At 47.6% G+C, this 26836-nt stretch overlaps 1 protein-coding gene across 1 annotated transcript in view; it reads right to left on the bottom strand.

Moving 5' to 3' along the window:
• The window catches only part of TENM4 (teneurin transmembrane protein 4), a 598010-nt gene that overhangs the window by 459757 nt on the left and 111417 nt on the right, over positions 1-26836 (bottom strand). The gene's annotated exons all lie outside the window — the stretch shown is intronic.

The following is a 26836-nucleotide window of genomic DNA, read 5'->3' as shown; positions in this document are numbered from 1 at the left end:
TGGAACACTACTGCAGCATATGCACGTGCCGCGGCTAATCCTCAAAGCTACCTTAAGACGCAGCTACTGTCGTCATCCTCACAGACACAGGAGGAGACACAGAGAGGCTAAGAAAACCTCTCTGGTTCCCCAGGCTACCCAGCCCGGAGTGGCCGAAGCTGGGCGATCTGGTTCCTGAGTGTTGCTCCTCATCGCCACAGTCTCCTGCCTTTGAAAGTGCACTCTGACTTGGAGGTGGACGTGTGAGTGTGGAGGCAGGGAGTCTAGTTGAGAGGCTGTCTGAACCCTCGAGTGAAGGGGCCTGCACGAGGGTGGTGGCTGTGAGTGGAGAAGAAGGGGCAGGCAGGAGGGGGAGGGGTCGGGACACAGAGAGAACCCTGGGGTGGGGCCCAGGGTGAGAGACGAGTGGAGGAGGGTCCCGGACTCCCTGATTCTCTCCCTCCCCAAACTGGCTCCTTCTGTTGTCCGCAGGGCCTGCAGGGCTGGGGCCGGGCACGGGGAGCTGGGCACCGGCAGGGATCCTGAAAAAAGAGTCACACCACTGTGGCAGGCAGAGCCCGATGGAGGTCCGACGTCCACACTGACAGCCATGTCAGTGTTGTCGTTCCGCGTGCAGACTCTCACCCTTGCCAGTGCCAAGGTCCAGAAAAGCACGAACCAGTTAGCACAGCTGGGGCCACGGTCAGATCACTGTCTTGTGCCTGGCAGAAGGGGGCATGATGATGCTGACGTCTACTGCTGACTGGGGCCCGAGTGGAGGGGACAGAGCAATGACTTTAGGGCTCAGAAGACATGAGCTCCCATTCCAGCTGGACCCTTGGTTAGCAGTGACCTCAAGCCAGCTCTAAAGCAAACACTTTCTGAGCATGTGCTATGCACGCACGCCTTCAGCGGGGAGCCAGGATGCAGAGGCAGACCCGACCGTCCCTGGAGTCAAGGAGCAACTAGTCTCCACAGTGCTGGTGCTGTGGTACAGGGAAGCACGGAGGGCTGTGGGAGCATGGGGTGGTGGCCCAGCGGGGTGAGGGGCTGCTAAACCAGCATGGGAGATCAGGGTGGACTTCCTGGAGGAAGTGACTACCAAGCTCCATTCCCAAAGAGAAGCGTTGGCCAGGCAAAGAGGAAAGGCATTCCATTCAGTGGGAGCCACGGGGGCTAAGGAGAGGGGGGAGAAAGCAAGACACAAAGAGGAGAGTCTTTGGGAGGCCCTAAGTCCTCTCTGCTTCATCATGGCACTTGTGGCTTCTGGTGTCCTCGCAGCTGGCAACATGGTATCTAACTGCTGCAGAAAACAGAGCTCTTAGTGCTTGCAGTACATTGATTATAAAACTGACACAATTCTTGCCCTCCTTGTATCCACACTCCTTTGCAAGGTGACCGCAGCTCCCATCAAGAGGTGGAGACCCTCTCCCATCTGTTAAATCTGGGCTGACCTTGTAACTTGCTTTAACCAACAGAATGTGGCAAACTGATAAGGTGTGAGTCCTTGAGCTCATGCCTTCCGTTCCCTTGGAGTTTTGCTCAGATGCCAGGGGATCAAGCCCGGGCTCGTCTACTGGATCACAAGAGGAACACACCCAGTCACCCTCCTACACTGCCCCAGATGACAATTAGCCCTCAGCCCATCCACCAGCTGATGTAGGGTGACCAGCTCACTCCCTTTTGCCTGGGACTCTCCTAGTTTTAAAACAGAATGCCTCAGGGTACCTGGGCGGCTCAGTTGGTTAAGCGGTTAAGCATCAGGTCATGATCCCAGAGTCCTGGGATCGAGCCCTGTGACTGGCTCTGCACTGAGTGTGGAGCCTGCTTGGGATTCTTGTTCTCGCTCCCTCTGCCCCTCTCTTCTCCCCTGCTCCCGCGAGTACACTCTTTCTAAAATAAAAACAAACAAACAAACAAACAAACAAACAAACAAGGGATTCCTGGGTGGCTCAGCTGGTTAAACATCTGACATCAGCTCAGGTCATGATCTCAGTTTGTGAGTCTGAGCCCTGCATCAGGCTCTGGGCTCACAGCTCGGAACATGGAGGCTACTCTGGATTCTGTGTCTCCCACTCTTTCTGCCCCTCCCCACTCACGCTTTGCTTCTCTCTCTCAAAAATAAATAAACATTAAAAAAAAAAAAACAACCAAAAAAGTGAAAGACAAAAAACTCAATGTCTCACATTCCCAGAAATGGGGATGGCTGGTCACCCTACACTGACTTCAGATGTATGAAGGAGTCCAGCCAAGCCCCATGAAGATCATCAGCACTGTCCAGCTAACACACAGACTAGGAAGCAATAATAAAAACTCGTTTTAAAGTACCAAGTTTTGGGGAGTTTGTTATACAGCAATAGATGACAGATACACTGGCACTTTTGGGAATGAAGCCCAGGCTCTCGGCCTCAGCAGCAGCTGGGAACTAACTAGGTTCCCCTCCTTGAGCATGGGCACAGCACTGAGTGGGTCACGGGAGGGAAGGCACTGGAGCTCAGAGAGGTTAAGCAACTTGCTCAGCATCACAAAGCCAGTGCGTATTGGCGATAGATGCAGACCCAGGTCTCCCAGGCTTTCCCCTTCTGCCAAGCTGCCTCTTTAATCAGCACACTTCTGCTGCAGTAACTGAAACTCCCCCAGAGACTGTTAATTTAACAAATCTCTGGTCATGCTTGGGCTCTCTGCGATGGTTTTCTTTACAAGATCCAGTGTCAGACTGTGTGATATGCTCCCTCCCACACGAACAATGATGAGGCCAATACTTAACCACAAGCCACCACCAGTCCCACCGTAGTCAGAGACCAGGGCAAAGGCAATGCTTGTCAGGCAGGAAAGATACCTGTTGAGAATTTCCTGACTCACGGGTTGAAAGCCGCACAGACTTTACCCACACAAGGTGCTAGGAGACATCTATCTCAGTTTGAATTCTGACACACAGTGGTTGTGTCACATCTTGGGCAAGCCACTGTCCTTCTGTGGCAGACTGGGTGTTAAATGGTTATTTAAAATTTGGAACGTTCACCGTAAGTGGAGGGTAGGACAATGGAGTGTTCAACTTTAAATCTGGTACCCAGTACAGGGCTTTGTAGCTGCTCAATAAACATTTACTGATTGTGTGAAATACAGCAGGATGTATCATGAGGAACGACTTGTGTTCCTTTTTATTTTTCTGGTGTAGCAAGGAAGTCAGGGGACCGATAGGGCAGAATAACCTCACAGTAATTCGAAATCCAGTAAGAGGCATGTCCCCCCTGTTCCAGGGAAGAATGGGGCAAGACTTTGCATCCAGGGTCTGAGCGTCTTTGTCCCTAGAGAGAGTCGGCTGGCTTTACCGCATTCCCACGATCTCTTCACACTCAGCTGTTCTGAACACGTCTGAGATGGTGGGACCTTGGTAGTGGCAGGGGGAGAAGGGTGCTGAGGGTCCTAGGGATCACAGGAGTCTGGTGAGGAACATCAGAGACAGACCTTCGCACCAGGAAGACCCCTCTCCTTCCCAGGGTCATGCACACTTGGGTGGGACGCTGGACACATGAGACTTTGCCACACTGGGAGTCCAGCACTGGACAGATGGCCACGGGCCTGTGGTCGTCTGTGAGGCAAAATGGTGTCACCTACAGGAGTGGACCGTAGTTCAACCAGCCTTTGCACATGTGGAAGGTATTATGGGTTGAACTGTGTCCCCCAAAATTCGTATGTTGGAGTCAATCCCCAGTACCTCAGAACGTGACCTTGCTTGAAAATAGGGTTACTGCAGACGTAATCGGTTAAGACGAGGACGTGTGGGAGTAGGGCGGGCCCCTAACCCAATATAACTGGGGTCTTTTTAAGAAGGACAAATGTGGAGACAGATACGCACACAGGAAGAATGCCATGTGAACATGAAAGCGGAGACTGGGCGATGCCTCTACAAGCCAAGGAATGCCCGAGATGCCAGCCAACCACCAACTACCACAAGCCGGGGGAGGGGCCGGAACGTACTCTCCCGTGCAGCCCCCCCGGACGTCCCCGGCCCTGTCAACACCTTGCTCTCCACTGCTGGCCTCTAAACAGTAACTTCCTGTGACGTAGGCCACCAGTTTGTGGTACTTTGTTTTAGCAGCCCTAGCCCTGTAATACAGGAGGGGGAACCTGAGAGGCCCTTTGGGGATGAGACACGGATCGTGGAGATGTCCTTGGTTCCAGGGTCTGTGGGGAAGGGGAAGCAGGGGAGGGGAGCCATCAGAGAACAACACGGACTTGCGTCAGTCGGTGTGAAGGCCCAAGACCATTTAAATTTGGCTTGCGAAATAAGGACTGGGCCATAATCCTCCCTGGGTCAGCAAGCATCATGGTCAGGCAGTATTTTTTCCTATTAAATAATGAAAAAGAGCAGTGAGCTGGAAGCAATTACAAAGGTGAGAGAGACCCCTTCCCTTGTTTTATGGTGAGGAGACAAAGACCTGAGAGGGGAGTATTTTGCAGGTGTCCCAGAGAGGGGAAGGGCTGGGACCATAGCCTGGGCATCTACAAATGTCCTTCTTAAACGGGGACATGCCTCCCTCAGCAAATACACAGAGCTGTGGCATTTGTGTAAAATGCAAAAGCCTCTGTGGGCACAACCGTATATTTAGACATTTTCAAGAAGGGAAGGCAGTGGGAATGGGTATTTTCATTTTCACAAAGTACTGTGGGAGCCAGGACGAGTGAGGATTGTTTTATAAGACTGAGTCTTCCTTGAGGTGACCCTAGCCAAGAAACAGTGGTGGATCAGGGAACCACTGTGTAGTGCTTAACAAAACTTTGACCTGCATCAACCATTGGGTTCCTTCAAATGGCGAGCTCCACAGGGCAATGAGGTATGTGTTTTAGAAATCAATGTCGACTGGGGGAAGGCTGGAGCCAGGAGGAGAAGGTGGAGGAGGAGGAGGACACGGGAACAGAGCCCCATCCAGGGTTGGAAGCCACATGGCATGGAAGGTGAATCGGGAAACAGAGGAAGGTAACCTAAAATAATTGTGTAAGTTAATGAGCAAAGAAGCTCAGCTTTTGCACAAATCTTCGTTAACGTAATAAATGCCGATTGATGCTTTTCATTGTTTTTCACATTTCAAAGCACAGTATTTGATGCTTTTCATTGTTTTTCACATTTCAAAGCACGGTATTTGTCTACTGGCTCAAAATTTTTTCCAGGCTTAAGGGGCCAGGCACTTAATCATCCAAAGCAGGCCACTTTTGAGGGCGAAAGAAAACATTTTTTAATAATTATGCTGGGTCAGCAGGTGCAAACCAGGACTGTCCCAGACAAACAGGGATGTATGATCAGCCCACCATAAGCCTCCGAAAGAGACTGGGTGGCCCAGGGACACCATCACTCATTTACCCCAAACCTGTCCCTCCCTGTCTACTTTATCCATTCAGCTGCTCAAATAAAACTGTAGGCCCCTCTCGATCTTTCTCCCGTTCCTCCCTCCACTCCATCCGCAAATCCTGATAACTCTGTCTTCAAGTTATTCCCCACTTGTCCATTTGTGTCTTTCTCCTCAGGGTTCACCCTAGTCTTAGGCATTGTCACTTCTCACGTGGACAGCAGCGAAAGCCTCCTAATCTTTAGTCTCTTCACATCTATACTTGTCCATCTTAAAATCCATTATCCAAAAGGCAACAAGAGTAATTTTTCAAAAATGTAAATATGATGTTTCTCTCTTGCTCAGAATCTTCTAGCATCTCCCTACTGTACCGAGAATAAAAAGCTAAACTCCTTATCTTGGCCCTATGTCTTTGTTCAGTAACTATTTGTTAAATGAATGAACACACAAATTAAACAAGTATTTGCTGAGTATATTTTATGTCTGTCTTTTAGCTTCTGTCTGACCCATGCCGCTGTCGGGAGGAAAACTTTGTTCTAATTCCTGATGTTCGTTCCCATGTGAAGGGAGCCCTATTAAAACCCTCCCGGCCTCTCTCTGACCCTTTACCCCCAGAGAGTGGAGTCAGTTATACCGGAGGTAAACCGAGGAAGAATAAACCCAGTCTGCTGGGTGGAGCGTCACCCTTCTTCCTCCGGGCAGTTGGCAACATTTGTTTCCACTTCTGCAGGGGCTGGTTCTCTCTCTGCCCACCATCAGGTGCAGCATTCAGCCTAATCCTGGATCCAATTAACCGAGTTGATTCAGCTCTCTTACCAGGAAAATTATTCATTATCAGTAATAAACATGGTATTTTGGCTTCCATCTGTCACCCTTTGTTTGTCTCTCAATTTGTCCGGAACTCAGGTGGAAAGAGGGGTGCCATTTACTGGCCTCCCTCAAAGACCTCAAACATCCCTTGAGAAACAGGAGAAACCAGTTGTGTCAAGCCTGGTACGGACCCAAGGGACCCAAGGGACCCAAGGGTATAGCACTCTGGGACTGGGGAAAGGAAAGCTCTGACAGTGCAGTTGTCGGCTGAGCAAGGATCATGTGGCACTCACAGTGAAAACTGAAGCACAAATTTAGCAGCAGCATTTAGCCCAGAAGAATGTCTTCAGGAATGAATCACTCAGGGAATATCGTCATTTGTGCAAAGAGGCAGAGGGTTATAAGGGAAAAGGTGGCTAGAGATTCTTGTTGATGTTTATGAAAACAGATGGCCTTTTTTTGCAAAACGGAGAGCCAAAACAAAAGCATCATTTATTCCAGGAGCTAAGAGATTTTTCTATAGACATCTCATCAAAAACCCATCTCTTAAGCTTTTTAACCCCCTAAAGAATTCACAAATAGCACTCCTTAAAATAAAAGCAAAATGAGTTTCCCTAAGGATGTAAGTTACATAAGATCATCTTGGTTCTTCCCCCAGCCCCCCACCTCATTCTCCCTTTGTCTGTTCTGTGCCCAGAAAACCTTCAAAACTCTGCTGGGAGTGGATTGCAAGACGTGGCAAACGTGAAATGCAGTTCACGGCCCTCTCAGGGGAGGGATTTCCTGACTCATACCTCCCTATGTCTCCCATACTCCTACAGCAGGCAAAAGAGTGTGCTGGAATTGTCATCTCATTTCCTCATCATCTTTAATTTCTTTTTCTTCAATCCATCCTTCCCTCAGTCTTCAGATCCTGACTTGAAAATAAAAGATCCAGGCCTTTGTCTCTGGCTGTGCCTATCCAGAGCCTTCCCTGGGAGGCCACTATGTAACCTGGATCAGTGGGCTCCCTCTGGCTTCCAGGAGGGGTCAGCCAATAAGAGTCCTGGCAGGAGGTCGAAGTTAGGAGCAGAATGAGGTCAGGGTTTTGCCTCTCCTGGCAACCTCCCTACCGGGCTGTGGGTTGGCAGTGGTTGTGTTCCGGTGTGAAAGGGCAGCACTCTCCTTGGCCAGCCCTTTGCTACAGCTACAATGTGGCAACTGCTCTCACCAGGGCCTGCGCGACCTGCTCCCTTCTCTGCCCCATCCCTTGGGTGGCTACTGTTCCCAGATGCTGCCAACCTCAAGGCTCTTCACCATGCTTCCTGGTGGCCCCTGATTCTGTCAGTCTTTAAGAACAGCCCCTTCGCCTGGGTGGCGCAGTCGGTTAAGCGTCCGACTTCAGCCAGGTCACGATCTCGTGGTCCGTGAGTTCGAGCCCCGCGTCAGGCTCTGGGCTGATGGCTCGGAGCCTGGAGCCTGTTTCAGATTCTGTGTCTCCCTCTCTCTCTGCCCCTCCCCCGTTCAAGCTCTGTCTCTCTCTGTCCCAAAAATAAATAAAAAACGTTGAAAAAAAAAATTTAAAAAAAAAAAAAAAAAAGAACAGCCCCTTCACCAACCTCTCTTTAGTTACCTCACCTGAAATGCCACAGTTTCTTGCCAGGTCCCCAGTTAACACACTGTCCATATCTACATCAGTCTTTATTTGATTCCAAAACAAGCTCTATTTATTTCTATTCTTTCCTTTCCTCATCAAACTTCTTGAATAAATACCCCGGAAGCTTTTGACTCAGAAGGGCTTTGCAGGCTGGCCAGCCTGGTGGTGTCTATACTTGTTTCTGGAGGTCAGTTTGCTAAAATATAGCAAAAATCTGTAAAAATGTTGAATTCTTTTTTCTTAATGTTTATTCACTTTTGAGAGAGAGAGAGAGAGAGAGAGAGAGAGAGAGAACACGACTGGGGAGGGGCAGGGAGAGAGGGACACACACAATTCAAAGCAGGCTCCAGGCTCTGAGCTGTCAGCACAGAGCCCAACCCAGGGCTCTCGAACTCACGAATGGCAAGATCATGACCTGAGCTGAAGTCAGACGCTTAGCCGACTGAGTCACCCAGGTGCCCCAAAATGTTGAATTCTGATAACCCAGAAAGTCTAGTAGTTCTCAAAAGTATCCCAAGGAATCCATGGGCTTATATAAAAATGTTTCTGAGGGTGATATTAAAAATATTTAACGACTGATACAGGCACCCACTGGTTGAGACAGGGCAGGCTGCAATACTGCATCAATGCAGGGCTGACACTCACTGCAATATTGAGTAGAAAAGTAAAAAAGTAGCAGTCAACCGAAATGTCCAACAGCAGGGAAAATGTAAAAAAAACTCTCCCATTCCATAAAATAAAATACTATGTAGCCTCGTAAAGGGACTCAATTCCGTAGATGAATATGGAATGACCTGAAAAGTTGCATACCATATATTGTTAATGAAAAAAAAAAAAGATCATAGAATTCAATAGGGAGTGGGGTTCTGCTTTTAGAAATTAGAAAAAATGTATTTATTTTTTAAAAAGTCACTTGAGGCACCTGTGTGGCTCAGCCAGTTAAGTGTCTTGACTCTTGATTTTGGCTCAGGTCTTGATCTCAAGGTGGGTTTGGGCCCTACATTAGGCTCTATGCTGACAGCACTTGGGATTCTCTCTCTCTCTCTCTTTCTCTGCCTCTCCCCCATTCTCCCCTCTCTCTCTCCCAAAAATAAACATGAAAATAAATAAATAAATAAATCTGATCATTGGTACAGGGCTTTTTTAAAAATAAAAAAAATAAAAAGTCACCCAGCCCAGTTGTAGAGATGTGGTATTCAGGAGATGTTCCTAAAGTTTTGGTTAGGAGTCTCTGATTACAAACTGTTCGCGAGATGCACTGCCCAGAGGACCAGTCATTTAACTGATGGCTTCTGGTCTCCGTAGAGGTAGCTGACATTTGAAAACAGTGAGATACAAACCCTCAGGCAATCTTATACTACACACCGCCAACTCCAGCTCCGTGCACTGGCCACTGACTGTCAGCCAAGAAAACAATGTGTCCCAAGCAGAGACGGATGCCTGAATCCTTGGCAGCCATTTTCTGATGTTCTTTCTCCTGAACACTTAATATATTCCCAGCAGATTGACTACACGTGACTAATAACTATATAGGCTGTCAATCAACATCATCTTCGGAGAGAAACTTTCCAAGTCGGCCATATTAAAACCCCAATTAAGAAAAAAAAAAAGCTATTTAAAAGGCATTCTCTCTCAACAATACTTTTAGTTATTTGACATTTAATTATTTGCCCCTTCCCTTTTACTCTTCCTCCCTTTCCAAAGGATCCAAGGAAGCTAGTAAGCCGACATGGAGAGGCATGCACATTCATGTGTATGTAAAGACAGGTTCCTCTACATGTGTGGAGGTACAGGATTCCTTACACAGTAATACATACTATGGAGTACATATTTAGTAATAATAACATGGTATCAGTACACGTAAACATAATCACACTCACTTGATTCACCCAGGCAGGGAAGGCATGGCCAAAGTATGCTGCCAGCTTCCGTCTACCAGAATGTAGAAAAAAATAAGAGTTGGCCGAGCTTCCTCTGGATCCTGCTTGAGAGGTTCACCCTGTCATCACCTCTGGCCTTGACCCTGCTACGGCCTCTGCTACCGGCCTCTCTGCTCTGGTTCTCACCCATTCTCTGCTAAGCCCCATACCCCTGCCGGATTCATCTTCATAAAAGGCGTCGTAACGTAATTCATCTTCATAATCATGCCACCCACCTGCTCCGAGCCCTGGAATGGCTCCCCATGGCCTAGAACAGTTGTTTTTAATTAACCTTTTAAATATTATTACTTTTTTTTAATAATGGGACTCGCGCCCCGCCCCCCCCGCCACCCAAAATGAAATTTATGTTGGTACTCAGTTGGTACCAATTTATGTTGGTACAAACAGATGGAAGAGAAATTGCTCTAATTAAAGCCAGTGTGAGGGGTTGTAGTGTCCTTGGGCTTCACGGTTTCCAGGTCTAAGGCACCCATTGTCCTACACATAGGTACTTTACTGGGCACCCATGGGTGTTGCCCTAGGCTGGGGCACTGAAGAGACAAAGCCTCCACCTCGGAGTGTTAGAGTCTAACATGGAAGTCAGACGACAAACAAATGACACATTTGTGTCACTGAAACAGTAACTGAACAACAAACATGTCACCATAAGTGCAGATGAGTATTATGGAGAAAAAGAGAGGGCATCAGGAGGAAAGCGGTGGGTAGCAGTGATCTGTCTCCTGCAGGTAGGTCAGAGAAGCGCTCTCTGCTAACGGGACACAAGGCAGAGGCCTGAAGGAAGCCACAAACCACACAGGGATCCAGGGGGGTTTAAGGTTCCAGCAAGGGCATGGTGGCTGTGGAGGAAGGGGGCCTGGCATGTTCATGGGGCAGCAAGGAGGCTGGGCTGGGATGAGCCAGGGAGAGAGGAGATAAGAGCGTGAGGGAGGGGTGCTGCTGAAACAGATGTGTAGAGCCCCCAGTGAGACGTTATTAAGACTTTGGCTTTTCCTTTGAGGTGGGAATATTTGGGAGGTTTTGAGCAGAGGGGTGACAGGAACATGTTAGTAGAGGGCAAAGAGGAAGCAAAAGGGCCAGGTAGGAGTCTACGGTAAGAGTCCAGGTGAGAAATGAGTGGGGCGAGGGGGTGAGGAGGTGAGGGTGATGGGAAGTTTCTTCTTCACTTACTTTCTTCTTCATATACTTTTTTTTAAGTGTTTATTTTGAGAGAGAGAGAGAGAGAGAGAGAGAGAGAGAGAGAGAGAGAACAAGCAGGGGAGGCAGAGAGAGATAGGGAGAGAGAGAATCCTAAGCAGGCTCCACTCTGGGGCTCGATCTCACAACCATGAGATCATGACCTAGGCCAAAATCATGAGTCAGATGCTTAATCAACTGAGCCACCCAGGTGCTCCCCTTTTTCATGCACTTTTGAAGGCAGAACTGACAGTACTTGCTGATGGATTGGAAGAGGGATATGGGACGTGAGAGAAAGAGAGGAGACCAAAAAGACTCTGAGATGTTCAGTCTGAGCAAAACAAAAGATAGAGCTGTCACAGGAAGGGCAGGCTGGTGAGGGAGAGGGAAAAACTCAGGGAATGAGCTTGGGCATGTTAGGTTTGAGAGGAGATATTGCCTATTTGGGTGGATACATGAATTTGGAGATGAGGACAGAGATCCAGGCTGGAAACGCATATCTAGCAGTCATCTACCTACAGATGGATTTAAACCATGAGACTGGATGAGAGCACAGAGCAGAAAGGGAAGAAGTCCAGGACTTGGGTCCTGGGCCACCCCATCATTTAGAGATTGGAGATTTAGAGGAAGCAGTAAAAGAGACAGAAGACGTAGTAGGTAATGAGGTGAGACAGAACCAAGAGAGCAGGAAGTCTCTGAGGACAAGTGAAGGAAGTGCTCAAGAAGGAGGGTATTTGACCAGGTAAAATGGCTGAGTCATTTGAAGACTCAGAATGACCACTGGATGTAGCAACGTGGAAATCCTTGGGGACCTTGACAAGAGCAATGCTGGGAGGGAGATGGGGGAGAATGTCTGCCTGGAGTTCCTCAAGGGCAGATGTCACCTCTCATTCATATCTGTGTCCACCCCCAGTGTCCACCACAATGCCTGGCACACAGCAGGCAGTAAGAAAGATCTGTTGATGAATGAGCCATTTCCCACATGAAGCCAGTAATCTTTTGCATGTCCATGGATCCCAACAATTTCATAGAAGAGACCCAATCCTTTCCTATATGTATGTATATGGATGTGAAGGGATTAGAAGAAGGTAGGAGAGGAAATCAAATGAAGGAATGTATCTCACTTCCAAAGGGTCAGGTAGGGCTACACTTGTTTCCACAAGACTCCATATCATTCCTGCATAGTAAGGCGAGTATAAGGAAGTCAGTGCCTTTGCTCACCTATGTCTGGGATAATAAAACAATGATGATGATTATGATATAACTCTGCACGTTTTAGAAGGAGCTATCATATGTATTACCTCACTTTGCCTCTTTGCCAATTCCCTCACGATGTTAAGTGTTTCTGGCCTTAGTCCTCTAAAGAAAATTTGTATTTAAATAGCAAATAGCAGGTAAAGCTGCTGTAGGTCAGAGGTCTGCAAACTGTGGCCACCACATGTTTTTGTAAATAAAGTTTTATTGGCACACCACCATGCCCAACTGTTTGCATATTGCCTCTCCATAGCAGAGTTGAGTAATTACATCAGAGAGTGTACAAGGGGTGCCTGGCTGGCTCAGTGAGTAAAGCATACAACTCTTGGTCTTGGGGTTGTAAGTTCAAGCCCCACACTGGGCCTTGAGCCTACTTAAAACAATTTTTTTTATTAAAATAAAATCATAATTAAAAAAAAAAACAGCAACAGAGACTGTAGAAAGTAAAAAATCTTTACTATCCAGCCCTTTACATGGGGAGCCTGGGCGGCTAAGTCAGTTAAGCATCCGACTCTTGATTCTGGCTCAGGTCATGATCTTGAGGTCATGGGATCAAGCCCTGCATTGGGCTCTGTGCTTATGGCACAGAGCCTGCTTGGGATTTTCTCTCTCCCTCTCTCTCTGTCCCTCCCCAACTTATGTGCACACACTGTCACATGCCCTCTCTCTCTCAAACTAAAGAAACATTAAAACAAATTTTTTTAATTAAAATAAAATCATAATTTAAACAAAACATCAGAGACTGTAGAAAGTCAAAAATCTTTACTGTCTAGCCCTTAACAAAAAAATTTTGCCAACCTTTGTCTTAAACAAGCAAAACCAGAGGCCTCTAAAACAGGGTGCTCAAGACAATTAATTGAGGAGAAAATATCTGAACATTTCTTTCTCTCTCTTTTAATCTTAAGACAAGCAGTGTTAGGGCGCCTGGGGGGGGCGGCTCAGACGGTTGAGCGTCTGAACCTGACTTCTCATGGTTTGTGGGTTTAAGCCCCGTGTCGGTCTCTGTGCCCACAGCACGGAGCCTGGAATCTGCTTCAGATTCTGTGTCCTCTTCCCTGGCTTGTGCTCTGTCTCTCTCTCTCAAAATAAATAAGCAAAAAAAAAAAAAAAAAAAAAAAAAAAAAAAGGAAAGGAAAGCAGCATTAGACTTTCCTAGTGTTTAAGACATGGATTGAGAGTGAATCATGGGGATAATTTATAAATAAAGATGAAAATGCTGAGTATGTGTAGTAAAAAGCCATTTACTGTTAGGGACAGGTGTTAAAAAAGCGTTGAAAACCAAGCAGGTGATACAATAGAGGGCTTGGCAAACAGTAGGTGCTTAAAATGGTTTGCAATAATATTAGTTAATATTATTGAATCTCCAGTCTGTTTCAAGAGCAGTGCAAAGGGTTTTATGTGCATTATTTCATTTAATTCACACAACCCTCCAATGAATTTGGTATTATAACCCTATCCCATTTTATAGAAGAAGAAAACTCAGCATTACTGAGATGAACTGTCTTCCCCACTGACACACAGTGAGAAAATGGTAGCTTTGGGAGCCGAATCTGGATCTCTCTGACTGTGAAGGCCAAGGTCTGAGCTTGAGAACTGCCATGCAGATTCAATGGTGCCATATCGTGTAAATACGTTTAAGTTCAGGCTTATCATGAACCAAGGAAACATGGAAAGGGGAAACACTGATTGTGCTTCTCAAGCTTTATCACACAGTTCTAAAAATGCATTTTGGCATAGAACAAGGAGGGGAGGTCACCAGAACTTCCCTTATATTGTACACTGGTCAAAACCCATAGAATGTACACCCCCAAGAGTGAACCTTAATATATACTCAGGACTTTAGGGGATAGGTATGCTTTGGGATAGGTTCACTGACCATAAAATGTATTCTTGTGATATGGATACTGAGAGCGGGGAAGACTGTGCATGTGTGGGGGCAGGGGGTATACGAGAACTCTCTATACTTCCTACTCAATTTTGCTGTGAACCTGTAACTATTGTAAAAAAAATAATGTTTATTAATTTTTAAAATGTGAGCAGAAAGAGAGAGAGAGAGAGAGAGAGACAGAGAGAGAGAGAGAGACTCTACTTCACATCTATTAGGATGACTATTACCCAAATTGGAAAATAGCAAACACTGGCAGGGATGTGGGGCAATTGGAACCTCTTGCGCATTGCTGGGGAGAATGTAAAGTCATGTAGCTGCTGTGGGAATTAACGCGGCAGTTCCTCAAACATTTAAAAACAGAATTACTGTATGACCTAACAATTCCACTTCTGGGTATAGACCCAAAAGAACTGAAAGCAGGTACTTGAATGGATATTTGTATACCCATGCTCATAGCAGCATTATTCAGAACAGCCAAAAGATAGAATCAACCCAAGTGTCTTTTGACAGATGAAGGGAAAATATAGTGCATACGTACAATGGAATACGACTCAGCCTTAAAAAAGAAGGGAATTCTGACACGTGCTACAACACGGATGAACCTTGATGACATCATGTCAAGGGACGTAAGTCAGTCACAAAAAACAAAGGCCGTACGATCCCACTTATATGGGGTTCCTAAAATGGTGGCTGCCAGGGAGTAGGGGGAGGATAGAAAAGGGACTTACTGTTTAATGAGCACAGAGTTTTAGTTTGGAAGGATGTAAGTTCTGCAAATGAATGGTGTTGATCGCTGCCCAGCAGTGTAAATGTAGTTAACGCCACCGAACTGCATATTTAAAAATGGCGAAAATGGTGAATTTTATCTTATGAATATTTTACAAGTCAAAAAATTTTTTGGCGCCCGGGTGGCTCAGTTGGTTGGCGTCTGACTTAGGCTCAGGACACAACCTCACTGTTCGTGGGTCCGAGCCCCACATCGGGCTCTGTGCTGATAGCTCGGAGCCTGGAGCCTGCTCCAGATTCTGTGTCTCCGTCTCTCTCTGCCCCTCTCCACCTTCCATAATAAACATTAAAAAAATATAAAAAAATTAATAAATAAGACCTTTAATATCCCATGCTAAGGTACAAATGTCAGATCCAGCTTATATTTGTATTTCGGCCAGTCCAATCTATATATTTCTTTGAAATGAAAAAGTATTTTAGAAATACATGAAAAAAATTATAGAGTTCTCTATTTCTTGGCCCATGACTTGAAAAGTGGCAGAACAGAAGTTTATGGTCTCATATCTGAGGCAGTGCCTAGGAGGCTGACTGAGTCCAGTTAAATGGCCAGCCAATTTTCATATTGGATCCCTAGCAACTGGCGTGGTGCCAGTTGACTTTTGGTGCCAAGAGACAATCAATGTGGAATTTTCCACAGAAAGCCTATGCACCACGAGTATTGGCAACACCATTTGATTTTCACATGTTTGGATCACGTGAAAGTAAAGATTGATGTATCATTGCCCAAGGTTTGGGGTATAATTGTTCATGCCCATTACCAGATTCTTTAATCTGATGGAATCATAAACCTTAGCAGTATTTAGGAAAAGTGCATTGGCTTAGGAAAAAAAACAAAAACCACAACACAAAACAGAATATTAACACTGCAGAGAATCCTTCCTATTTCAAAATTCCTCCTGACATAGTCAAACTCTCCAGAAACAACTGCCAATGAGATAATACTCATAACAAGGATGATGATGATGACAATGTGGTTACCAGGTCTGAGTGCCTCTTCTGTGCCAAGAACTGAAGGTGGTACTTTACATGTGTAGAAGATTTAGTTTCATTGCCCCATTAGTCTTTCCAAGCAAATATGTTTTATCTCATTTTAAAGATGAATAAACCGAGCCTCAAAGAAATGAGGTAATATGCCCAAGATAAAGTGGCAAAGTTAGAATTTGAATCTGTATCTCTCTAACTGCAAAAACTATGTTCTTTTCTTTTATATGCATTGTCTTTACTAGTACCCCCGTGTCTTAGATGAGTACTATCCTCTTGCCAATCATCATGCCTATGCATGGTTAAGCTAGTGAGAGCCTCAGATCCCAGGCTGGCAGTGCGACTCAGAGTGGAGGTTTCCCTAGGTAGTAGAGAGGAGGCAGGAATCTGGGGTACTGCTTGCCCAGAGTACCCCTTCCACCCACCCCCCGCCCCCCGCAAGCCAGCTAGGGAACCTTGTAATAATAATCACACCTATTTGTCAAGCAACTGGTATACCAGATGCCACAGAGAAGGCTTCGCATGCTTTATCTCTAATCCTTATAGCAATTCCATAAAGCAGGTATATTATCCTCATTTTACAGATGAGGCTCGGAAAGGAAAAAGACATCCCAAAGCAAAATGGCTAGTCAATGGAGAACTGTCCTCTTCATTTTGTAGTGCCTTGTGGCAGAAACCCAGAGCCAGTCTACAAAACAAGAAAAGCATATGGTGGAAAAATTATAAATTAGGTTACTATCCATGAGGCAGGCAATCTGGGAAAGTTAAATACTGGAGGGTGAGTGGGACAACGAGGGTAGGGAGACCCTTACCGTCTCGAATTTTCTAAGGAAACTGCCTAAGGTCAGAAAACTGTGCAAATAAATAGTGAGGGTTATTGTTCCTGAAATAAACTACTTTGAATCTATACTTGAATGCACTGATTATTGATTCACCCGCATCCAATATATATTATTAAGCACACAGCTCTAATTTATTGCATCTGAAACAGCCCCTCGGAGGCTGATTCTCCAGCCATTGGCTTTGGTGAAAGGTTCTCTTCAGACCACGTATTTACTTTGCAGGTGATATGATGGGAGGAATTTTGTTAACCAAACTCTCAAAGGGGAGTGGCATATTTATATGAAATCCTTAACATATTTCTTACCTCCATTGCTTCCGCCCTTTCCCATCCTCCTCTCCCCCTTCTTGTTCTGGGTGTTAAACTTTTACTCACACAGCTTTAATGATCTGCTAATGCATTTGGGTTAATATTCCCTGTCTCTTAAACTCTAGCGCAGTGACCTGAACCCTCTCTATTAATTTGACTCTGAGAGGGGTTCAAGCTGGAGTAGGTACAATAATCCTTTCCACTGGAGGTAAAGGAGAAAGCATACCACCTCGAATGGCTACATATATAAATAAAACATGGCCTCTTCCTATCTGTCAGGAAGACAAGGCAACCACGTGGGCTTCTTACTTGCTCACGTGGTGTCCATGACTCCTGCCAGGCCAAGGATGGGTCCTTAATAATTAATCCTGGACCCGCTCAGCCAGAAAGTGCTTCCTAAATAACCTCCTGTCAATAGTGGTTTGAATTAAGACCAAGTTCTAAATGCAATAGTTTTCAATTGATTGGCTTTGGAAACATCCCCCCCACTCCCCCCGAGCCTGCCTGCGCAGGCAGGGCCCTGCTGAGACTACTGGAAGCGAGGGGTCCCATCCAATTTGTTAGAGGCTGAATCGTGTCCTGTCCCCAAGTTCGTATGTTGAAAGACTAACCCCCAGAACCTCAGAATGCGAGTGGATTTGAGACAGAGTCTTTAAAGAGGTAATAAGGTAAAACAGGGACCTATGAGAGGGCCCTGGCACAATACGTCTGCTGTCCTCTTAGGAAGAGGAGACTGGGACACAGACGCACAGAAGAAAGACCACACGAAGGCACTGGAAGACGGCAGCCATCTATAAGCCAAAGACAGAGGCCTCAGAGGAAACTGACTCTGCCGACGCCTTGATCTCAGACTTGGAGCCTGGAGAACTGGAAAGAAATACATTTCTGCTGTTGAAGCCACTCAGTCTGTGGTACTATGTCATGGCAGCCGGAGCAAACTAGACGTAACTTTACTCATCTACAAAGAACACTGTTTCGATACAAATTGGGAGGGACGGAAACGGTTACTTGGCACGGCCTACCTGCCGAAAACTCACCCATGAGATCTCATTTAATCCACACAACTGCTGGGGATGCACAGACTTCCCAAGCAGTGGGCTCTCTCTACAAAGGCTTTCTGTGCACGTACTTTTTCAATAGTTGCAAAATTTTGAATCAATTATAAGGATACTGTGAATCTCACTTGTGGGGAGTTAAGAAAACAATGAACCAGAGACTAAGAGCTGGAAAGAGAAGTAGTGTATCCAACTCCAGGACTCTGGGAGAGTCTGATCAAAGCCAAGCAACTTCTCCCCAGGAAGAGACACTTAGGCCCACGAACCCAGAATGCTGGGTTCTGTTTCCAGGGTTAGCAGACACTTTGAAACTTATTCACAGACCCTGCAGGAGTCACAGACCCCAGCTTACAGAGCCCTTGAGTAGGAGTTTCAAGGGAGTCTGGGCAGAGACAGATGATAAAGGAGAGAGAAGTCAGGGGAGAGAGGAGAGGGAGGGAAGAAGAGAGAATGTGGGAGGAGGGAAGGATGGGAGAGACGAGGATAGAAGAGGAAAGAAAAGAGGATGAGGAGTGAGAAGAGGAGACCGAGGGACGGAAAGAGGAAGGGGAAAATAAAGGAACAGAAGGGAAGAGAGCAGGGTGGGAGTGTGGCAGAGAAGAGGCAGAGGAGAGGAGGGAGGAGGAAGAAAGGAGGGAGGAGAGGAACCCTGGAGGACTGAGAAGGAGGAGAGGGAGGAGGAGGGAAGGTGGGGGGGGGGGGATAAGAACCCAGGAGGAGGGAGGAGGAAGAAGGCAAGGGGGCAGCCCTGGGGACTGGGCTCTGCCTCCAGCGGGTCCAGGCCAGGCTAAGGCAGAAGGGTGGAGTGTGGAAGCTGGCAAATCAAAAGGCAGTTGATACACGCGGGTCCGGCTATGGGGAAATTTTAGAACATGTACTACCTGCGAGCATGCAAAATACACATTTAAACATCTCATTGAAATAGTGAAGGAGGGCTATCCTAGAGTTCCTAGCACTCATGGAAAATGTTAGTAAGAAATCCACAGGCATTAAAACAGATGTAATTGGCATAGCTCCTTAGGTGGAATTTCTTTCTTGCTGAATTATAGAAAACGTAAAAATACCTGTGAGGGCTTTTGTATGTCCCCCCCCCCACCCCCCGCCTTGAGCTCTATTGCTACCCTCTCAAACAGAGTATCTACAAGGAGGGGGAAGAGTAACAGGTAGATTCTTACGGTGAATCTCAAAGGGGTATCCACTTTCCTTATTAGCAAGTTATTTAAAACACTGTTTTCTATGCATGTAAATATGGATAGACTATGGAACAGGATAAAGAATTTTATATGTTCGTAATTTGTTATCTTGGGCAAGCTTCTTAAGTCTTGTTAGCTTCAATTCCCACATCTGTAAAAAGAATCCATTAAGAGCAACTGAGAAGTGATGTAACACCTACAAAAGCCAGAGCATTTAGTTGGTGCTCGACATATACCAGGCCCCTTTCGCTTCTCCCACCGGCAGTCAGGCGTCATCTGACCTCCCACACTCTTCTTTCTCCCTCACCTCACAGCTATTTTCTCAAAACTATCGTTCTGTTTTTTAGGAAGTAGGGCGTGTGCTTCCTAAGAGTAGGGATCCTATCCTGTTCCTTTCTGACTCCCAGGCCGTAGGACCGGGTGGGCCCAGAGTAGGTGCTCACTGAACAGCAGCAGATGAGTCCACCAAATGTCCTCTTGCAAAAGCCCCTGAAATGCCCTTGCTCTTGCAATCTTAGCTCTCTTGCCCCTCCTAGAGTGAGGGTGCTCTGCAGCCCGCGGTTGGGTCTCACCCATCTTTTTATACCCTGGGTAAGGAATGCCTCTATAAGAAGTAGTAGGGCCTCAACAAATATTTGCAGCTTGAATTTTGCTTTGATTTGGAATGGAACCAAAGCTAACAAGGACTGGGCTCCACAGCTGGCATGAATAATAGGAGAGAAAGGCCCCAGAGTGTACAGGAGAAATTGATCGGTCCTATTGGTTTTGCCAAGTCCAGACTCGTCTAGGCAGATGCAGTTGATGGTTCCTGCTCCTGATGTCAGATCAGAGAGTGCTGCGGGACCCCTAGGCCCCCGGTGGTCAGAGGAAGTGCTTCAGCAGGCAGTCGGCCACTTACTGCAATGGAGGCAGGTTTCCCTACACCCAGCAGGGTTTAGACAGAGATGACTGCCAGTCTCCTGAAATGACACCCCCTCCAGGCAGCCTTCTGGAGCCTTCAGTCCAGACAACACTGATCTCTCCCTTCTCTGTGCTTCTGCTATAACACAAGAGAAAAAATCCTGCGGCTTTATCCCCATTATAGGATTGTTCAGCATTTCCATGTTTATCCTACTTGGTAGACACTTCCAGGGCATTTAGAAAGAGGCTGACATTTTCCATTATGGAGGCACAAGCCCCCCTGTCTGTCTCTTGTCACCTACCACTTAAATTACCCCAGGCACTGACTATCCCGCTCAGGTCTCAGCTTCCTCATATATAAAATGGGCATAAGAAGGCCTACCTCACACTGGGCAAGGCGCTTGCATGAGATAAAGTGTGTAAAGTGCTTAACACAAAGCCTTGCACATAGTAGGGGCCCTTTAAATGGCAACCCCCTTTGGTCTTCTCCTTGTCCCCTGTGGGAATATAGAACCAAGTCCAACTGTTCTTTAGACTCCCAGGATCTTATACAGAGCCTGACAAAGGGTGAAAGCTCAGTATTTATTTTTTTAAGTGAACGAATGAATGAATGAATGAATGAGGGTCAGACATTATACACGCTATTTCCCATGCCTCTCCATGAAATATCCCGAAGACCCTAACACAGACCGTCCCTCTAGACAGAAATAGTCTGTGGTAGAATAAATCTGGAAGGAATCACATAAAAATGTAAATAATTCAAATAGGTGGTGCAATTCAAGGAGCGTGGGCTTTTTCTCCCCCCTCATGTTGCAAAGCAGGTTTAATTATAATTACAGTTTAAAAAAAGATTTTCAGAACAGACTCTGCATCAGAGTGTCTCAGGCAGAAAAGGAAAAAGTTTTGGAGAGTAATCCAGGGGCAACAGTTGTTTTCCCTGCAGGGGCAGAGTGGCAACAACCTTTCTCAGTCATAAGCTCCCGTTCTTGCTTTTGACTCTTTCCCAGCAAGGTGGGGGGTCGGGGATGTTGCAGAAGATCCCAGGAGCTACAAGACCTCCCGTCAGCTCTGCACGCTCTCCTCACACCTTCAACTCCCAGGACCCTGCCGCTCCACCACAGTCACCAATGTCACCTTTTCTTTTTTGGGGGGAGATGTAAGGACTGAACAAAAGTCCTCATAACAGGGAGACCCATTTCCTGAGCAGCCTTCCAGTACCCTTGTTTTACAGGCTGGGACCCTGGGCCTCAGAAGCACTGATGCTCCCCGCCCCCTCCCCCCCCCTCCCAAGACCACACAGCAGTTAAATGGCCTGGCAGTGTGGAGGCTCAGGGTTCTGAAGGGAACATGGATGCTCCTTCCCAGTGAGCTGCCCCTCAGGGGTGTAGCTCCTTGTCTTAATCTTTCCCCTTGGTCCTAGGGTGCTGTCTGGTCCCTGTTCATGGAGCACCGGCCCAGGAATTAGAACACAAGGGCTGAGATGGGGCGCCTGGGTGGCTCAGTCAGTTAAGTGTCTGACTCTTGGTTTCGGCTCGGGTCATGATCTCACATTGGTGGGTTCGAGTCCAGCATCAGGCTCTGCACTGACAGCATGGAGCCTGCTTGGGATTCTCTTGCGCTCGCTCTCTCTCTGCCCCTCCCCCACTTGCTCCCTCTGTGTCTCTCTCTCTCAAAATAAATAAACTTAAAAATAAAAGAAGAAGAAGAAGAACACAAAGGCTGAGAACCGGCCAGCCCTGTCCTGACTTGCCGTGTGGCCCTGGTCAGGTCACTATCTCCTTTCATCCTACCTCCTCCTCTGTAAGTGAAGGGTTGGGCTGGATGACTGTGTGTGAAATTCTCTGCAGATTAATGTATCAGACCAGCAAGTGTCCATCAGCACCTATGAGGGGGCCCTGCTGGTTACTAAGCCAAGACCCTGTGTGGGCCATGGTGCTGGGGACAGTTACCTTGTCTGTTCTCACAGCAGCACTGGGAGACAGGTTCTCCTCTCCCTACCGTGAAGGAAAATGACCTCACACGGGAGGAGGTTATCAACCTTCCAAGGTCACAAAGCAAGAAAATGGAAGCTGGTGGGTTTCAGGAGGGGTATGAAGGATGGGAATGTTTGGAGCATGGGGCAGCCTGGCTGGTGAGGTGTCCTGAGGGGACATGATGGGTCCAGGCCCTGATGCTCCTTAGCTGTGCAACATTTAGAGAAATCACTGGGTGCCTCTGAGCCTCAGTCTTCCTCATCTTTAAAATAGGGATAACAGGGGTGCCTGGGTGGCTCATTTGGTTAAGCATCCGACTCTTGATTTTGGCTCGGGTCATGATCTCATGGTTCATGGGATTGAGCCTGGCATCAGGGTCTGCACTGATAGCAAGGAGCCTGCTTGGGATTCTCTCTCTCTCTCTCTCTCTCTCTTTCTCTGTCTCTGTTCCTCCTCTGCTAGCACACACGGGTGCTCTCTCTCTCTCTCTCTCTGAGAGGACTCTCAGAGGAGTCTCTTAATTTTTTTTAATTTAAAAAATTAAAATAAATTAAATTAAAAAATTAAATAAAATAGAAATAACAACCTTTCTCTGGCCCATCTCTTGTGCTGGTGGAAAAGATCAAATAAGGAAGTTTGAAAACTGCTGCTCAAAACTCGCAAAAGCCTGAGCCTCAGTCTCACCACTTACTACTTCTATGGCCCCTTGAGCGTCAGTTTCCCTGCCCATGAAATCAGGATCCTCAGCCCTGCCTCATGGTAAAGGTCTGCGCACGGGTCGGGAACTGCTCTCCATGTTTCCTTAGGTCTGTTTCCAGGGAGATGCATTCTTTTCCTAATAGGGCATCTGTCACACCTGTTCTCAGGCCTTCTGCCTCACCGTATCACCTAGAAAACAGAAAGCTCTAGAGGCTGGAAGGTTCATTTTCTCTTTGCCTCAGGACCTGGCATTTTGTCTGTCTGCTAAGATGGGCCTGGCCCTCACTCACATTTCTACAACCTTCCAAACAGTCTCAATGAGAAAGCCTTGTAGCAGTAGCCTGGGTCCCTGAATAAACATGCCGCCCTTCCCTGAACTGGGGAGCCAGGTTATGTGTGTTGTGTGGGGGGGGTGTGGGTGTGTGTGGCTGGGTGGGTATGTGTATAACCAATGCCATCCCCTGGGGTAATGGGTTCTCAGCAAAAAGGCTCTGAGTCCTTGCTGCTCCAGGTCAACCACAGGCCCTTTTCCCAGGACTATTTTTCTGTGTCAACTAGCAAACAGGGCTGGTGCTCATTTCTCTCAGAGGCAAAGGTGTAACTGAAAATGCACTGGGTCTGCCTCCTACAGCTCACCACAGTTTCCAGAGAGCATGTGTGTGCCATTCCAAATGGTCTGGGGATTGTTTCCTCCCAGGACATCAGGCCCATTTGAGAGGGGAGGAAACCAAGGCTCTGACAGAGGAGCAGAGGAGGGAGGGAAGGGAGGGATTAGGCAGGGCTTCTCAGCTGGGCTGTTCACTAGACTCACCAGGGATCCTTTAATAACCACCCCTACACTTGTACCCCAATGTTTATAGCAGCACTCTCAACAATAGCCAAATTGTGGAAAGAGCCTAAGTGTCCATCAACTGACGAATGGATAAAGAAATTGTGGTTTATATACACAATGGAGTACTACGTGGCAATGAGAAAGAATGAAATATGGCCCTTTGTAGCAACGTGGATGGAACTGGAGAGTGTTATGCTAAGTGAAATAAGTCACACAGAGAAAGATAGATACCATATGTTTTCACTCTTATGTGGATCCTGAGAAACTTAACAGAAACCCATGGGGGAGGGGAAGGAAAAAAAAAAAAGAGGTTAGAGTGGGAGAGAGCCAAAGCATAAGAGACTCTTAAAAACTGAGAACAAACTGAGGGCTGATGGGGGGTGGGAGGGCAGGGAGGGTGGGTGATGGGTATTGAAGAGGGCATCTTTTGGGATGAGCACTGGGTGTTGTATGGAAACCAATTTGACAATAAATTTCATATATTAAAAATATAAATAAATAAAAATTTTAAAAAAAGAAATAATAACTGCCTCTACCTGGGCTGACCCCACACCAGCGGGATCAGAACTTCTGATGGTGTGGCCTGGGCATCTGCGTTTTTCAAGAGCCACAGAGAGCCCTCTGCCTACGAGGAGCCTTGCTCACCCTGAATCCTCACAGGCATGCCATGGCAGAACATGAGGCTTGGGTTGTGGTTTGATTAGGCTTTTTTGGCCCTAGAGCCCAAGCTCAAAACCCACCATACCACACAGCCTCCTAGAGATGTACCTGGAAATGCAGGTTCCATCCCCTCCCCAAGCCTGCGCAGCAAACTATTCCCATGTGTCCCCTCCGCCCCCATTTCTCACAACCTCCTGTGATTTCATTTTCCCATTTGGCATTTTGTTTTGCTGTTCAGGGCATAAAGGGCCAATAGCTTCTTCCCCCAAGCTATTTCTCCTCAGAAGCAGTGAAATAGCTTAGCAATTTGGGAGACATTTAAAATGCATTGTTTTGCTGGGGCACAGGGTAGGGGGCGGGGAGGGGGTGACCGCCTTTCCCGTCTCCCAAATCCTAGTACAGAATGTGCAGGCTTCCAGTCAGGATTCTCCTCCCCAGTCTTGTCAGTGATTAAGCCGGAAGCCCTTCAACCTGCACCGTCCTCCCCGCTCCCCAGTGGCAGGACCCGAGGCTGACACACTGTAGACTGTGCAGGTCAGTGGGAACACAGGCTGGGGACTCACAGAGACTAACTTCAAACCTGGGCTTGCCCTGGGCATCCTCCAGAAAATGGCACCCACTAAGCCCCAGCTTACAGGCATTCGCCAGGATTAGGTAAGAGGATGAATCAAAAGGCCCAGTACGCTGTTGACCGAAAACAAAAACAAAAACGATAGTAGCTGTTATTATTAAACGCTGAGGATGAGTATTATACCACTACTGCGCTAATCTTTGGCCCTTGATTCGGGCCTGGCACATGTGGAGGAGGCACTGGGCAGTGAGGAAAGGGCTGGGTATTCCAGGACACGTTCTCCTCTCTGGATGGCGTGGCCCGCAGAGCGCAATGTAGGAGGATCAGTCTCAGGAAACAGACCTTGTGCAAAGTGCCAGGCCCACGCCCCACCCCCGAAGCTCCAGACGCTCTGGCCTGGGTCAGGCTGAGGGAGGGTGGGGTGTTTGCCAACGTTCCCCAGGCAACTCCACGAGCAGCCAGGGCTGAGAACCTCTGCCGACTTCTTCCCTTCTCTCCGCCCTTCCCAGAGTCTGTTGCTTCCCTTCTCCAGTGGGCACGGTTTTGTGAGGAAAGGAGTGCCGGACTGTTCAGTGACACAAATGTGCTCTCTGTAAACCGTGGTGAGTTGGGGGGAACAGACCCAACCAGTTTTCAATGGCACCCGTGCCTCCCGCAGGACAGATGCCAGCCCCATTTCCTAGCCCTGCTCCCACACATGGAGGTGACAAGTATTGATTGAGCAGCCACTCCGTGTCAGGCAGGGAGCAGGACGCTGGGGAAGCAGTGGGTGGAGAGGAGTGCTGTCCTGCCTTCTGCCCTGGGGAGTGCAGGGGTGGGATGGGTACTGGGAGAGGAAGCACAGGTGCTATGAGGAAGGAAAAAGAAGGGAGCGGACTGGTCGGGGGGAAATCAGAGCATCCTTCAGACAAGGAAGCTGAGGCCTGAGGATGACACTCAGGAGGCAGCCAGGAGAAGGAGCCCAGACTCTGAGGAGTCCGGACGCTGGATAGGGCTTGGCCAGCTGGAAGAACTGGGAGATGCCAGCGTGTGAGGCACAAAGAGGAGGAAGAATGGGTCAGGGTGAGACAGCGAGTCATCAAACGAACATCCAGGGGGATGCAGAACAACGTGGCCTTGGCAGTGAACAGCATGGCCTCCGGAGCCAGAGTGCCAGGGTTCGCATCCCGCCTCGGCCGCCTGCAAGCTCTGCGATGTTACACTATGGACTTAATCTCTTTGTGCTTCAGCGTCGCCATCTCCAAAGTGGAAATTACCATACTACCTATAAGAGTTTTTGTGAAGATGAGGTAATTCATGTAAATCATTTAGAAGCGTGCCGCCAACATATGACACAGTATATAAACATTTGCTGTCATTATTGTTATGTGCTAGGCGTGGGTTCAGCCTCCCCATCTGCGAAATGGGAATGATAACGGATCTGACCCTGAATGCTACGGTGCAGATGAGATGCAGTGCAGGAAGTACAGGTGGAGTCCTTCCAATATGACCCTACAACACCGTCACCATTATTTATCTCTATGCATGATACATGCTAGGCAGAGGGTATGGCCCCTCTTAGAACAAATCTGCAAACAAGTATCTAGAAGTGGGAGGGGCTCTCAGGGGAAGGCTCCTTCACTGCAGGTGCGTGAGCACAGGGCGGGCAGGGCACTCGGACAGGGTGGCCAGATGAGGTGCCCTTGCGGCCCAAGAATCTACCTGTCTCTAATCTCTATCGATTTCTGCCCCTCTCTAAAAATTTTCACAAACACGTCTTGGAGGCTTTGCCCCCAGACGGTAATCCTTTCCTGCCTGTTTCCTTGCCGTGGCACAGAGACATCAAATCTAGACATTTCCCGTGCCCCAGGGCTGACAACGCTTGTAGGGAGCACACTGGTCAAGGGCATAAAGTGGTCCCCTCGGGTTGGTGCCCCAGCCCTCTCTGTCCTCACGGCATAAGGGACACTGGCAGCCCCTGCCGCAGCAACCACAGGCACAGGGAAGCTGATGCCTAACTCCCCAGGCA

This window comes from Panthera leo, chromosome D1 (assembly GCF_018350215.1).
Source record: "Panthera leo isolate Ple1 chromosome D1, P.leo_Ple1_pat1.1, whole genome shotgun sequence".
In the NCBI taxonomy this organism is placed as follows: domain Eukaryota; kingdom Metazoa; phylum Chordata; class Mammalia; order Carnivora; family Felidae; genus Panthera; species Panthera leo.
Note: the sequence above shows the minus strand (reverse complement) of the source record. Positions and strands in the feature narration are given on the sequence as shown.